Below are 15,802 nucleotides of genomic sequence, written 5' to 3' on the forward strand. Positions count from 1 at the left end.
CCATTCTTTGGGGCCGAACCACTATAATTCCTTGGTGTTTTCTTCCTTTCCGTTAGATCATTTTGCTCATTCTTGTTTTATACTTTTTCGTACATTTGACTCCGTGTCATTGGCTAAATCGAGGGTCAACATTCTGGTGCTTTCATTGAGAGTTTGGGAAAGAACTGTGAAAGAATCTAATGGCGAAAACATCCAAGAAGACTGGACATGCTGCTGGCACTGCACCATCTCAACCTCCTCCCCCAAATATGACCGAGAATAAACCACATTTGGAGTTTGATGAGGAGGAACTAGATTCTGAAACACTGAGGGCAACGCTGGGAGTATTGCAAGATGAGTTGGCTAATCTGAGGGCCAATCAAGAGAATGTTGCTGAGACGATGGCGTTACAACAAAGAAAAATAAAACGCCAGTGCCAAGAGCTGAGTGAGCAGCAGGAGAAAATGGATCGTCGGCAGAGGGATGCCATGGCTACCCTTGAAGCAGCCATTCAACTGGCTAGGAGTCAAGCTGTACCATCCTCCCAGCCAGATCAACCACCAAGCGCACCACCTCAAAGAGGTCCCAATCCAAGCCCTCCACTCTAGCCAACAAGACCTCAAAGGCCAGAACAGCCGCTTATGGCCCAGGATGATGTCCCACCTAAGGAGCCTGAGCAGCAGCCTCCATCCCAGGTTGGTCAAGGAAATCCCCAGCACCCGAGGCAGAACGGGGCTGGGCAACCGCTCTGCACCCCTAGACGCCCAAAGGATGAAGAGTCGAATCTACCGAGCAGGGGACAACGTCCTTCTGCCAACAGAAGGAACATAGAGTCAAGCTCTGTGGTCAGGGGGCTCCCCACGGCATAGCAATGCACGGGGACCCAACGACCAGTGCAGGCCTCCCCCTAATGCTCGATAGATGCCACCCCGAGGAGGAAATAGCGTGAACAGCCGGTCACACCATAGTCAGCCACAATTCATAGATGGCCATGGCAATAATGAAGCTGATTCCGGCAGAGGGAACGCTGGCCGAAGAAATGAAGAAAGAGGTGGAGGCAGAAGCCCCCCACCTAGAGAAAATAGGCCAGCTAGCCACAATGTTGGGGGGCAGCCCAGGCAGCTGAACGCCTTTAGCTGGCTAGGATCTAGCAAGCAGAGATGAAGAGACGATGATCTTAGGGACATACTTAATGACCGTCGTGAGAGGCACGATGAGTACGCTCCCCCGGCACCAGTGGCCCCAGCAGTCCCGGAAGCAGTTCAGGCTCAGAATGATGCCCTAAACCAGGCGGTACAACAACTAGTCGGGGGACGAACGTCCCATATCGAGTACGATAAGAGGAGGGGCACCCCCTTCGTATAGAGGATTGCTGCGGCCGAAACCCCCAGTAAGTTTAAGATGCCTACATTGCCAAACTTCGACGGGTACGGAGACCCGGTATCTCACGCTAATAAGTTTGAGATACAAATGGACATACAAAAAGTGTCGAAAGACGCCCACTGCCAGATCTTCCCTGCGACACTGTCTGACACCGCTCAGGAGTGGTTCTTCAAGTTCCCTCCTACTAGTATAGTATCTTGGGAAATGTTCGTGAAGGAACTTTACGAACATTTCTACGCGGGTCATGTACACCCCACAGTGGCCAACCAGCTGGTCGAGTTACGACAGAAGGGAGAGCCCTTGAAAGAATATGTCCAACGCTTCATGCATGCTGCAGCTAGAGCCAAAATAGTAGGCGATGAAGGCAAGATGATGGCTCTAACTGCTAGAGTTAGGCGCCATTCACCCTTCTAGAGTAGCCTCAGAAAGCATGGGGTTAGAAGTACCCAAGAGTTCTTGGATCGGGCTGATCGATATATCAAGGTTGAAGATGAGATTGCCAATGAAGGGAAATTGCCAAATAAAGACAAGGGGCCCAAAGAACCCGCCAAAGCCCAATGGTAACGGCAAAGGCAACTGGAATAGAAATAGTAGGAATGGTGGAAAGCAGGCAAACAATGAACCCTCGGCTTCCGAGAATAAGCGCCACAAAGGCAATCGATATGAGCCGAGATTCACCAACTACACTGCCCTTGTCGAAAGCCGAGCTGAAGTCTACCAGGCGACCAGCTCAAGCGTGCCTTACAAACGACCCGCACCTATAAGGAAAGATATCTCCAAGAGAGATACAATGAAGTTCTGTCATTTTCACAATGACTACAGGCACGACACCAATGAATGTAACCAGTTGAAGGACGAGATTGAGTTCCTGATCAGGCAGGGACATTTAAGAAGATATGTGCGAGCCGCAGGAGGGTCTCAGCGAGAGGCTCAAGGTGGAAACGAGCGCCTGCACACCAACGCTCGCCACCTCTACAACCAGCTCTTGTGGCAGGCACTTTACTCACCATCTGCGGAGGCCCACATCTTGCAATAGATAGTGGGAAGGCAAGGGAACGATACGCTCGAACCCTACGCTACGACCAGGACATGGAGATGATGAGTGTGGAAGATCGAGCACCAAAAAAGGCTCGTACAAAGGACGAATTGATAACCTTCTCTGATGATGATGCCCAGCACGTATGATTCCCACACTCCAATCTGTTGGTCGTGGACGTACAAATTGCTAATATGATGGTGAAAAGGGTGTTGGTCGACACAGGAAGTTCGGTTAACATCCTATACAAGTCCTCGATGGAAAGAAAGAAGTTGTCTGTCAAAGACCTAGAGCCATGCAACCAAAAAAATTTGGTTTTTCCGGTGAAGGGCTCGCCCCAACAAGGTCGATTAGGCTTCTAGTTACGGCAGGTACTGCGCCTGCTAATAGGACATTACTCACTACTTTCATAGTAGTTTATTGTCATTCAACATACAATGCTGTAATTGGGAGACCGATTCTGGTCAACCTACGAGCCGTCACCTCGATATGGCACCTCGCCATGAAATTCCCAACAAACGTAGGGACGGGTTGCGTATTGGGAAATCAGCAGGAAGCGAGGGAGTGCTACAATGCCTTGATCACCAAGGCAAAGAAGGGTGTATCGAGAGATGTTCACGGGAAAGAGTTGCAAATGGCAACTGATGCTCAGGCCCACTCGGGTGATAATGTCACCAAATAGGGCGTTGCCCAAAGTGAGGATAGGGATTTAGATCCTTGCTTTGGGGATTTCGAGGAAGAATTTGGGCCCATCGAGGACCTTGAAGAGGTCCAAATTGGTGAAGAAAATCTGACGAGGGTTGTGAAAGTCGGTAAAAACTTAGAGACAACAACAAAACAAGCACTGGTGGAGTTTTTAAGGAGGAACCAGGAGGTCTTTGCCTGGTCGCACAAAGACATGGTCGGGATAGATCCTACAGTCATTAACCATGTCCCAAACATCGACAAGAGTTTTCCACCAATGCAACAAAAAAGAAGGTTGCTCGACAAAGATAAATCAAGAGCCTTAAAAGAAGAAGTCGAGAAGCTGAAGGAGAATGGGTTCATCAGGGTGGCGTTTTATCCATCGTGGGTCTCTAATCCCATGCTAGTTCCCAAGCCGAATGGCAAGTGGCATACGTGCGTGGATTTTACAGACTTAAATAAAGCCTGCCCCAAAGATTGTTTCCCACTCCCAAGAATCGACCAGTTGGTTGATGCCACTGCAGGACATGAGATCCTCTCTTTCATGGATGCGTACTCAGGTTATAATCAAATTAGTATGCATCCCCCTTATGAGGATCACACTAGCTTTCAGACTGATACAGGACTCTACTGTTACAAAGCGATGCCCTTCAGTTTGAAAAACACTGGTGCGACTTACCAGCGACTCGTCAACCACATGTTTAAGGAGCTGATCGACACAAACATGGAGGTCTGCGTTGATGACATTCTGGTCAAGTCAAAGAAAGCAGAAGGGCATGTAAAGGATTTTCAGGAGTGCTTCAACGTCTGGAACAAATATCATATGAAGCTAAATCCCCTTAAATGCACTTTCGGAGTAGGATCAGAGAAGTTCTTGTGATTTATAGTTAACTCGAGAGGAATTGAAGCCAATCCCGAGAAAATTACAGCCCTGATCGACATGAAATCGCCAGCATAGATTAAGGATGTTCAAAGCTTAACTGGAAGAATTGCCGCTCTTAGTAGATTCATTTCCAAGTCAACAGATAAGTAAGTCCCATTCTTTAATCTACTTTGAGGCAATAAAAAGTTTGAATGGACGGAGGAGTGCGAATAGGCTTTTCAAGCACTAAAAACACATATGGTGCAACCACTCATTCTGTCAAAGCCGGTCGATAAAGAAACTTTGTTCATCTACATGGCGATCATGGAAAACACTACTAGTGCTGTTTTAGTAAGGGAGGAAGAAGGTGTGCAGAAGGTTGTTTACTATGTAAGCAAAAGGCTAATTGGAGCAGAACAATGGTACCCGCCCATCGAGAAGCTAGCCTATTGCCTAGTTTTGGCCTCCAGAAAGCTGCGGCCTTACTTTCAAGCTCATCCAATTACGGTTTTAACCGACCAGCCTATACGACAAGTCCTACAAAAACCAGAGGTTGCATGTAGATTATTAAAATGGGCAATCAAACTTGGGCAGTTCGATATATCTTACTTGCCACAAGCAGCGATAAAAGGACAAGACTTAGCTGACTTCATTACAGATATCACTGAACTTATGGATGGCGAGCAGATCGAAGAGCCTAATGAGCCTGAATGTCAAAACCAAGCTCCCACGTGGAAATTATTTACAGATGGTTCTTCTAATGAGTGCCACACTGGGGCAAGAGTGATATTGATAATGCCGGAGGGGCATCAATTTCACTGCGCAATCAGGTTTGACTTCACTGCTTCTAACAATGAGGCTGAGTATGAAGCACTACTTGTTGGATTGCGGTTAGCCAGGGACATGAATATAAAAGTGCTTGACATCTACAGTGATTCTCAACTGGTGGTGAATCAAGTCATGGGGGAATACCAGGCGCGAGGTTTAAAGATGGTTGCTTATCTGAACAAAACAAAAGATCTATTGGCTCAGTTCGACAAATACAATCTCCAGCAAGTACCTCACGACCAGAATTCCAATGCTGATGCTTTGGCCAAATTAGAAAGTGCGAAGGATGCTGATACTCTGAATATAGTGTCGGTTGAGCGGCTAACAATTCCAAGCATCCAAGCAGAGGAGACCGCTATGGTGATCCAGATGACGGATGTATGGATGACACCATATATAGAGTATCTAACGCAAGTCGTATTACCAACGGACAGAAACAAAGCCAGGACCCTTCAGCGACAGGCTGCTAGGTATATCCTGGTCGATGGAATCTTGTACCGAAGGGGATATTCAATGCCACTCCTCAAGTGTATTTCGAAAGAGAAGGCCAAAGAGTTGATGAAAGAGGTACATGAAGGCTTTTGTGGAGACCACGCTGGGGGCAAAACTTGTCAAAAAAGATACTGAGGCAAGGATACTTTTGGCCCACGATGAATGAAGATTCGATGGAGTTTGTACGGAGGTGCGACAAATGCCAGAGGTTCTCCAAAATCCTGCGAGCAGCCCCTAATGAGCTTAAACAGATGCAAAGTCCGTGGCCGTTTGCAGTTTGGGGCATAGATTTGATCGGATCATTGCCCACAAGGAAGGGCGCCGTCAAGTATGTCGTGGTTTCCGTCGAATATTTCACTAAATGGGCCAAAGCCGAGCCACTCGCAACCATAACGACCAAGAAGGTCCTGGATTTTGTGATCAAAAACATCATTTGTCCCTATGGATTGCCAAGGAAGATCATCTCAGATAACGGGACCGAGTTCGATAGTGATTTATTCACGGGTTTTTGCGAATGGCATGGCATTATCAAGAGCTTTTCTTCAGTCGCTCATCCCCAAGCAAATGGTCAAGTTGAAGCAGTCAACAAAATGTTGAAGGATACACTGAAGAAAAGACTAAAAGAAGCTAAGGGGGCGTGGCCAAAACAATTTCCTAAAGTACTTTGGTCGTACAGAACTTCCCACCGAACAGCAACGGAGTCCATTCTCTTTGGCTTATGGATATGAGGCTATGTTGCCTGTTGAGTTAGATCTGCCTTCGCATCCTAGAATAACGTACGACCAAGGCTCGAACAGCCAACTATTGATGGAATCCCTCGACTTGATCGATGAGAAGCGTGAGCAAGCCCAACTCTGAGTAGCTGCATACCAGCAAAAAGTCGACCGGTATTTCAACTCTAAAGTGCGAGAAAGAAAGTTCAACGTTGGAGATCTTGTACTCCGAAGAGTTTTTCTAAACACTCGTGACCAAGCTGCTGGAGTACTCGGACCTAATTGGGAAGGGCCATACCAGATTAAAGAAGTCCTTCACCCTGGCACCTATAAACTTGCTCGCTTAAACAGAGATCTCATTCCTCTCTATTGGAATGGAGAACACCTGCACAAGTACTATCAATAAACAATTCTTCTTAAAGAATTGGCTTGTATTAATTTTACTTTTTACAAGTTTTGAAAAAGGGTTGGTCATTTTATGTGATTGATCGCTTATAAGTGTAAGATCTTATTGATCACTCGTACAGACATGTTTTGTCCATTTATTACGAGAAATATAAGGGAATGTGCGCAGCCAGTCATTTCTTGCCAATTATTGTATTTATTACAAGTATTTTCTCATTACGTGTGTTGTTTTACTGTATTACAATTTTAATTATTTTGCTCCGAGCAGTATTGTTCAAACAGGTTTTCGTCAAGGCAAGTGACCAAGGACCTAAAGCTCCTCGATCACTTGGGGGGCATATAAGGTACAAGTAAGCAAAGCATATCATCAAAAGGTATGTAAACACATGAGCAAAATAAGTGAAAGCATGCTAAGGTACTTAGAGTATTTTTCAAAATTTTGTATTTTGTTAAATCAAACCAAAGTGCTATGCTAAGTTCAATCATGCGAACAGATGTTATAATAAATTGAAAATGTATTATAATATCACAAAAAAATTACTTTACACCGCAAGCAGTATTGCTCGGATGTATTTGTTCGATTAAAAGGGAAATAGCTGCTCGCGCAGCAATAAAAAAATTAATGTCTTTACATCACGACCCATAGGTCGTGTAATTAAAAGATAGAAAGAGAAAAGACTAAGAGGTTGGAGGGTCTTGAGGAGCGTCCTGGTCGACAGCTGCGCCAGCTTCATTATCTGCACCATCTATCCCTGTTGCCAGAGAGATCTCTGGAGAAGTAGGAATATTAGCCCTCTCTTCTTCCTCCAGGCGAATGGCACACTGAGACATTAGAGTCCGCCTCAGGCATTTTGACAGATAGTTGAAGTTAGCCTCCCGGTTGTGCTTCCAAAACTCATAGAAGCAAAGATGAGTGGCTTCCTTGTACTTCTCCAAGTTCCTGGCCTCGAGTTCCTCAAGCTCCTTCACGCGCTTTTCCAGCTCCTCCGCCTCCTACCTATTCGCAATCAAATCAAGCTTGAGCAGTTTGCATTGTTGGTAGTTGAGTTTGGTGCTTTCCCTGAATGTTTCTTTGTCTTCATTGGATTTTTTCAGGGCGTCCCGAACCTCCAGCAGCTCCTCGGTCAGAGTGACTTTTTGCTCGAGAAGTTCCTCTTTCTGCTTAGACAGCTCCGCACTCTTCTCAAGCAACTCACCGTTCTGCTTAGTTAGCTCATTGTTCTTCTCGAGCAAGTCAGCATTTTTCCCTTCACGCGCTTTCTTAGCCTCAGCAAGCTTGGTGTCAAACATTTTAGTCTTGGACACCATTGCACCTGCACGACGCCAGCCAGCAGTCACGGTCAGTAATCCCTGCAATCAGATGAAAAGGGTAAGGCGATAGCAGAAAATCAAAACCAAATTATTCAACATCAGGATGTAGCTTACGCTAACAAGCTCATTCAGCCCTCGGTTGAGTATTTGGTCAATCTCCATGGAAATGGTTTCGTTAACGGCCTCTTGACTGCATTTGTGCTTGGAGAGCTTGTATATCCTCTCCCTGGCTGAGTTGACCACGATGCTGGATAGGGAGCCTTCGGACTGAGTGCGCTGTGTTTGGCTGGTAGGAACCTGAGGAGTAAGGTCCTGGTCGACGGGTGTTGGAGGAGTGGAATGCTGGCAACGGAGGAGTTGAGGCCGGCTGCTCGAGTGGTGATGGAGGTGGCGTCTTTTCCTTCAAAGGGACAGTGGCTGGAGGGTCCTCAGTTCGGGCCTTCTTTGAGGCGGTTTTACTGCTCTCCCCCCGAGTCCTCTTATTGTCCTTCTTCTTGCCTGAGGATGCGGCGACAGCCTTGTAATGCTCGAACACGTCTTCAGATGACATATCTGTACAAAAAGAAACAACACAAGCAGTGAGACAAGATATATAGACGGAGCTAAAAATGAAAGTAAAGAGATTATTAGTAAAGTACCCGTGCTACAACTATTGGTCGCTACATTACTTACTGAACTACTTACTGCCTTGAAAAAATCTGAACTTAAGATTGGAGTATACTTAAAGTTGCCATCCTCGTCAAATAAGTGACAAGGGAATTGGCAAACTATCTAAGAGCAAAAGATCAGTACCGTTCTCATCTGAAGATTTGTCGATGGGAGCGGGGGGTTCAGTGGCCTTCTTTTTTCCTTTTCCCTTTGGGGCGGGGGGAGCAGCAGCCTGCGGAGTGCTGGAAGGTTCCCTGATTGTTATTCCAGTGGCTCTCCTTAGAGGAGGTTGTTCAACGTCTGGGTGCTACTCGGGAACCTCTCCGCCAGTAGCACTCCCCGCTGTTGACTCCCTCACATCCTGATGAGGGGCCAAAAGGCCGACCAGCCTAAGGTTAGCCTCTGTGACCAGATGCTTGATGCTCTTCTCCACGTTAGTCATACTGGCCAAGAGGGCTGATCTTAACTCCATTTCTGGAGTGGGGTCTGGTCGCAACCATGGGCCTGAAAGGCACTAAAAATCTAAGAAAGTGTAGAGAAAAAATTAAAGAAAGATTAACGACCAGTGGTACAAAGATGTTACCTCCTTGAGTAAAGGCCAGGTTGTTCGCGACCATGTCATTCATAAGGAAATACTCCTGATGGTACTTCCCCACGTTCGATATGTGAGTGGTGTCAGACATGAAAGTGCGCCCTGTTTCCTGATGACAAAAGTGAAAAAACCCCGTGCTTTCTTGGTTGGGATTAGACTTGAGGTCGAATAGATAATTAACCTCATGTTGTGATGGCACAGGCCATTTTTTGTGGCTATAAAGGATACAGAGTGCTGCAAGCATTCTATATCCATTGGGAGTTATTTGGAAAGGGGCCACCCCAAAGTAGTTGGCCACCCCTTGGAAAAAAGGAAGAAGAGGCAAGGTAGCCCCTGCCTCAATGTGATACCTTGACCAGGTGCTGAAAGCGCCTCCAGGCAAGTTCGCCTGTTGGTCTTGAGTGGGTCGGACTAGTGTCACCCCCGGGAGTCCATATTTTCTGATATAGTTGGCGATCATCCTGATCGTTACCCAGCTGACAGGTGCAACATACCATTCAACATCTGGTTGAATAGCATTTCGGGGTTGAGCATGAGTTTGGATGTTTGGGTCAGGAATATTTTCTTCTCGAGCACTGGTCGAGGGAATTTCAGCCCGAGGAGCAGGCTGATTTGAAGGATTGGGAGTTTTCTTTTTCTAGGCTGTAGTTTTTGCTCGACCCATATTGTGGACGAGGGTCGATGGAGTGTTTGAAGTGGCGCGAGAAAAGGGAATTTCAGGTATTAGCAGCGACGGTTGCTCCTCGTCCTCAAGCAGTTGAGCTAGCAAGTCGTCATCGATGGGTCTTTCACCTCCCCACGGATCTTGCATGAAAAGCTGCGAACAAAGAAAGGGGGAGGTAAGACGTAAAGTTTAAAAGCTTGTGTTGAGAGTTGGAATAACGTTGCTCGCGTATAAAATTTAAGTTTTTATACGGCCAACAACATTCTAACAAAAACACTAAGTTCTATACGAGCAGTTTGAAAAATAGATTGAAAAGCGAAAGTAAAAAGTTTTTCAGGAAAAAGCTTTTTCAACTCCGAAGGGGCGGGAAAAACCCAGTTTTTCGACTATCTTAAAAATCGAATTTTTACTTTGATTTTACGCTCTAAATCTACAATCTCAACTACCAAACTGTCTCCTAACTCCTACGAAACGTTATTTTGCTGTCCTATCAAGCATCGATCAATATGCCCACTACCCCAAAACAGTTTCGACCAAGAACAGTCAAGAGCACAGATTTGAATACACAAAAAACATTTTGCATGGCATCTCAAACATCCAAGGGGTATGTAAAACTTACTTGGATGAAAAGAGGGGTTTGAAATGAAATAACTTTGAGCGTCCGAGCGGAGGATCCTTAGAACAGCGATGGAAGCTCATCAAGTTTTCTGGACTCTGAAAGTCGAGGTTCTTACGAGTTCTTGACGAGAAAATGGCGAATGAAAAGTAAAAAGTAAAAAAATGGATTTGGGGTATTATATATAGTGACTGCGACATGTTAAAAGAGGTAATCATGAGTTACTTTTTCTAAGCATGGAGAAGTGAAATGGCCGTCGGACACATTCTTGGGAAACCGAAAGAACTTGATTAGACATGATTGGTCACCTTTTTCGAGAAAGCATGTGTGGTTTTGACAGATTTCGTGGGGTATTCGAAGAGTCGGTTTCCTAAATTTACTTATTGCTGGTCGCAATAAATAAACTTGGGGGGCAAATGTTTACCCAAAAAATGGTTGTTGATGACGTGGCGAGAATTTCTCACACATGGCAAAAGTACTGCTCGACTATCGACCAGACGCACACCGCATCGTTAGGATTAAATTTTGATACGACTAGGCTAGTCGTATAACCTAATTTATTTCCTTCTTAAGCTATAATCTTATAATAACTGCATTGAATATTTCTTCATTATTATCTTGATACGCGATTATTAAGGAAATATAGGACATGTTGGCTTGTGTAACCCTCCTTGAGCCTATAAATATGCATGAAATAGCTCAAGGAAGGGACTTTTGAACTTTTGATTCCTGAATCTTTTTGCTAAATATTGAGAGAAAAAAGAGCTATAGTGAATTGTACATCGTATTATTGTAATACATTTAAGGTTTGTGAAACTCAAGAACCCTAGTTCTTTGATCACGACTTTGAGATTCAATAATAACAATATCACTAAGTGGACGTAGGTCATTACCATTCTTTGGGACCGAACCACTATAATTCCTTGGTGTTTTCTTCCTTTCCGTTATATCATTTTTCTCATTCTTGTTTTATACTTTGTCATACATTTGACTCCTTGTCGTTGGCTAAATCGAGGGTCAACAACATGACATTACCCTCATAACAGACCAATCTTACCATTTCATAGCACAAACATAGAAATTCTATCTAACTTCCTTACCTTAGGTCCGAGCAAAGAAAAAATGAGAAAAACTTCACAACGAGCCTATAATCATAATCAAACATCGTCTCTTAGAATCACATGTCAATACTCTTGCCCAACACATACACCCTATGTGTGCATGGGCCATGTACACGTGGTACAAGTTGCCCAATAATTCCAATCATACACATTTTCACATAAAATTACAAAAGAATAATGTTAATTCTATCTATTAACCCTTCATGGTTACAAAGTAAAAACTATATGTTTGAACAATAGACATATATTTGAACGTAAAAATATATTTGCATGCGACATGCATACGTGGGAGCGTTGTTAAAATGTAACATTTTAAAACGATAATTCCTACATGCTTATTTCTTGCTTTTTCTACTAAAATTCAGCAACATTACTAAATTACCATAATTTGTTTCGTTAAGTCCCAAAGTTTGATTAAACCATTCAATTCATTACATTTACTTTATAAAATAATTCATTTAGCTTCTTCTTAATTTCTCATAAAATAATAGTCTCATTTATTATTTTAAATAGCATAGAAAATAACAAAACTTGTAGTCATTTAGAAATACTTAATAAATTTCTTGTTTCCTTTAGAAAATAACTTTTTTTCTAAATTAATAAAAATAACATGATTAAATGTGAGAATTTATAATTTAAAGAGTGGAAAATGTATTTTCACTTATTGTTGACTGTGTTTTTAGCCAACGACGTGAGAACGTCAAGAACGATAAACCTTCAAGAGAATTTAAACGACACAGACAGTTTTATCAAGAAAAGTAAATAACACACAAGATTTTTATAGTGGCTCAGTCCCGATCAGTCGGTAATAGCCTAATCCACTTAGAGTTGTGATTATAGATCTGTACTCAAGATCAGATGGACTGAGCCAACTGAGTTTCTTCAGTACAGATTGCAAAAATACAAGAATCCTTTCAAATACCAGCACTTTCTCTCTCTAGAATACTCAAACCCAAATTTTCTCTCTCTAGAATACTCAGACCCAAATATTCCCAAAAGTCTAGAAAGAAGAAGCAGAAGCCCCTCTCTAATCCCATAAGCCCTCTATTTATAGGCTTAGGTTCATACATACGGTATCCCCTAGAATCGGGATATTTTATTATATTTATTACATTTAAATTACAAAAAACATTCAAAATGTAACAAAACCCCCCATTTGTGGGAAGAATGAGAGATTCCCGCGTATCTTGTTGAAGCCGTTTCTGGGAATCTTGACTTAGTCCTCCTCTAGCTAGTTGATCCACCTCACCTCCACTCTGGTCGATCATACACATGCTGGTCAGACATACACTTGCTGGTAGGACACGCAAGTGCTGGACGTGCACTTCTCTCCTCTAACATGACACTCTCCTCTAGCATGTCATTTCTTTATTTGGACAACCATGCATTGGTTGGACATATGCATAAAGACCAAATTCTTGGGCTCTCCTCGGACCACACCCTTGGGGTCTCCTAGGACCACTCTCTTGGGGTCTCCTAGGACCACTCTCTTGGGTTCTCCTCGGACCACATCCTTGGGATCTCCTAGGATGCACTCTCCTTAGTTCTCCTAGGATGCATTCTCCTTAGCTCTCCTAGGACCACCCCCTTGGGATCTCCTCGGACCACACCCTTGGGATCTCCTAGGATGCACTTGGCTTGGTTATGACATCTTTCAAGCAGTCCAAACTCTTCACTAGTCTACCGGGTCACTTTATCACAACTCTGAGGAGTCAACGTATTTATTGACTATTAATTTGTCTTTTACTGACCATGCACTGCCACTTGTCACCTTTATTGCCACGTCATTGATCTCCAATTTTTGGGGATAACACTTATAATATTTAAGACTTGAATTATTTAGGTGTAAGACTCTTAAATTTTAAATAAAATAGTTATTTTAGCTTACTAACACAAACTTTCAGCAACTATTTATTTTGTCTAAAATTATAAGTGAATTTAAAACCAAAATATTTTCTCATTTAAATTAAAAAAAAAAACTGCACCTAAATAATAATGTGAAACTTCATATTTACATTTTAGAAAATATCACTTTTACATATACATAACTTAGGGGATAATTTATTTAATGCACTCACATTATTTATCTCATTTAAAAGACCTTTCTTATTTTTAATCAAAAATTCCAGCAACTATTAATTCATTCAAAAATCACAACTTGGATTAAAACTCATATTTTCTTCATAAAATATACACAAAAATATGCATGTATTAATTGAGTAAAAACATTATTTAAATGTGAAATAAAATACCTTTTTATTTACTTAAAAAACAAATATCACTTGGGGCATCACATGTGCAATTTAAAACATTGTTTCACCAATATGCTCACAAATTATATATATATAAAAAAAAAGCAAGCATTATTTTACCAGATCATGTTTAAACAATGCTCATAAAATATTTTTATCCTTTTAACAATTTACCCTAACATTCACCTACACTTGATGTAGTGCACCAAATTTTTTTTTTAGTTATTAAATTTTGTGCTTTATATTATTTAATGGTTAACTGTTGTGAATTATTTATTTATTTGTTTAAATTAATTGTTAGAATTGTTTGGTAGAATTTTGTAAATTTAATTGTTAATTGTTATTTATTATTTATTTTTAAAATGTGAATACTTGAGTTTTGGTTGAATGCACTAAGGTGCATGGTAGGTAATGATGCACCCTAGTTATTGAGTGTGTGTGCATGTGCATGATTGCATGGTGCACATGTGTAGAATTTTCTACACACTTGTAGTTTCCTTTTTATTAGATTTAATTATTTATAAAAAAAATAAAAGAAAATGGAAATAAGAGGAGTGGACGTGTGAGCTTAGTGGGAAAGGGAAATTTTTTTTCCTATTTTATTTGGGTTAATTTTGGTTAAAAATGGAAGAGATGCTATCATCTTTATTCCATACCAATTAAAATAAAAACAATTAAATAAGAATTAAGAGAAAATAATTAGGTATAGGAAACTTACCCTTTTATTTTTTACACTATTATGAGTAGATTGGAATAAAGAGGGAATGAAAGAAGTGAGGAGCATTTTGCTCATTTGGGCTGCCGAAACTAGAGAGAAGAGGAGAGAGAGAGAGTGGCGAGCTAGAGAGAAAAAGGGAGAGAGGGGCGGCCATTTTCTAGAGAGAAGGAGAAGAAGAAGAAGGGATCAATTCTAGGGTATGCTTCTTGATGTTTATGCTTGTAATTTCTCTCCTTTGATTCTTGTATTTACTAGAGTTTTATTTGTGTTGTTGTTGATTTTTCTCCTTCTCCTCATGTGGGTTTTCAAAAAACCTAGGCTTGAAACAAGTGGGTGATATATTTTGAGTTTTGATCACTTTGGGTGTTCTTGATTTTACAATCAAGAGAGGTAATGGATCTTTAACCCTAATGTTTTTATGTTTTCTTGAGTTCATGGATTGATGGTTATTTTTTTTTATGTTGATGCATGAGGGAATTGACCTAGGGCGTGGGCATGGGTTTTCATGTTGTTTTGGTTTGGTTCTTATGGTTGTAATTCGTATATGTATATTCATAGTATGTGCATGGAGTTGATTATTGATATGTGGTGTTGATGATATGTTGTTTAAGATTCTCTATGATTTGATGATGGGTATGTTTTGGCTTAAAGACTCTATGTGAAAGTATGCAAAGGTTTTAAAGTGAGATCTATAAAAAAAAAAAAGATGATGAATATTTTTTTTTAAAATAACATGAAAGGATTTGATTATTTTGGGCTATGGGGATTTCGGCCTAAGGGTGATATTCAAAGCATGATGGTTATTTTTTTTATGTTTTATGTCAATTAAAAACCTTAGAAACATGATAGGTTGTTGTAAGATTTAAAATGGGTATATGTTAGTTTTGTTTCTCTTGGAGTACTTGCATGAGGGCAATATGTCAAGAGTATATTCAAGACAAGGTTAAAGATGATTATTTGTTTATGATTTGTGAGTATGTTTTAAGGTGGTTTGATAAATTATTGTATGCAAATGGTAACATTAAAATCATTAAAAAGGGTGTAGAAACATGCTAGGGTTTGTGTTGGAACAGTGTTAATTAAATATGTATGAATTTTGTGAAGTACGATGAAAAGAATGAATTTCATGACTTATTGTACTTGCTGATTTTGTGTAAAAATGATGTTGTATATGATGATAATAATATTTTGAGTGCTTGATTAAATTTTGCAAGTGCTATGATATTTTAAGAAATTAAATGGAAAACCTTAAGATGCCTTGAAATGATATTTTTCTCAAATAATTACCTACATATTTTTTTATATATATTTTTGAGAAAAATATGAGTTTTTAAAAATAAAAATGGTGATTTTAAGGATATATTTGGTTGTTGGAATTTTAGTAAAAATGTGAAGTTGTATTTTTAAATAAAAGGAATTTGATATGTATGTTGAAATAAATTAATACCCTAAACTATGAAAATATTAAAAGTGATATTTTTAATATAACTATGAGTGT

Source organism: Humulus lupulus, chromosome 9 (genome assembly GCF_963169125.1).
Source record: "Humulus lupulus chromosome 9, drHumLupu1.1, whole genome shotgun sequence".
In the NCBI taxonomy this organism is placed as follows: Eukaryota; Viridiplantae; Streptophyta; class Magnoliopsida; order Rosales; family Cannabaceae; genus Humulus; species Humulus lupulus.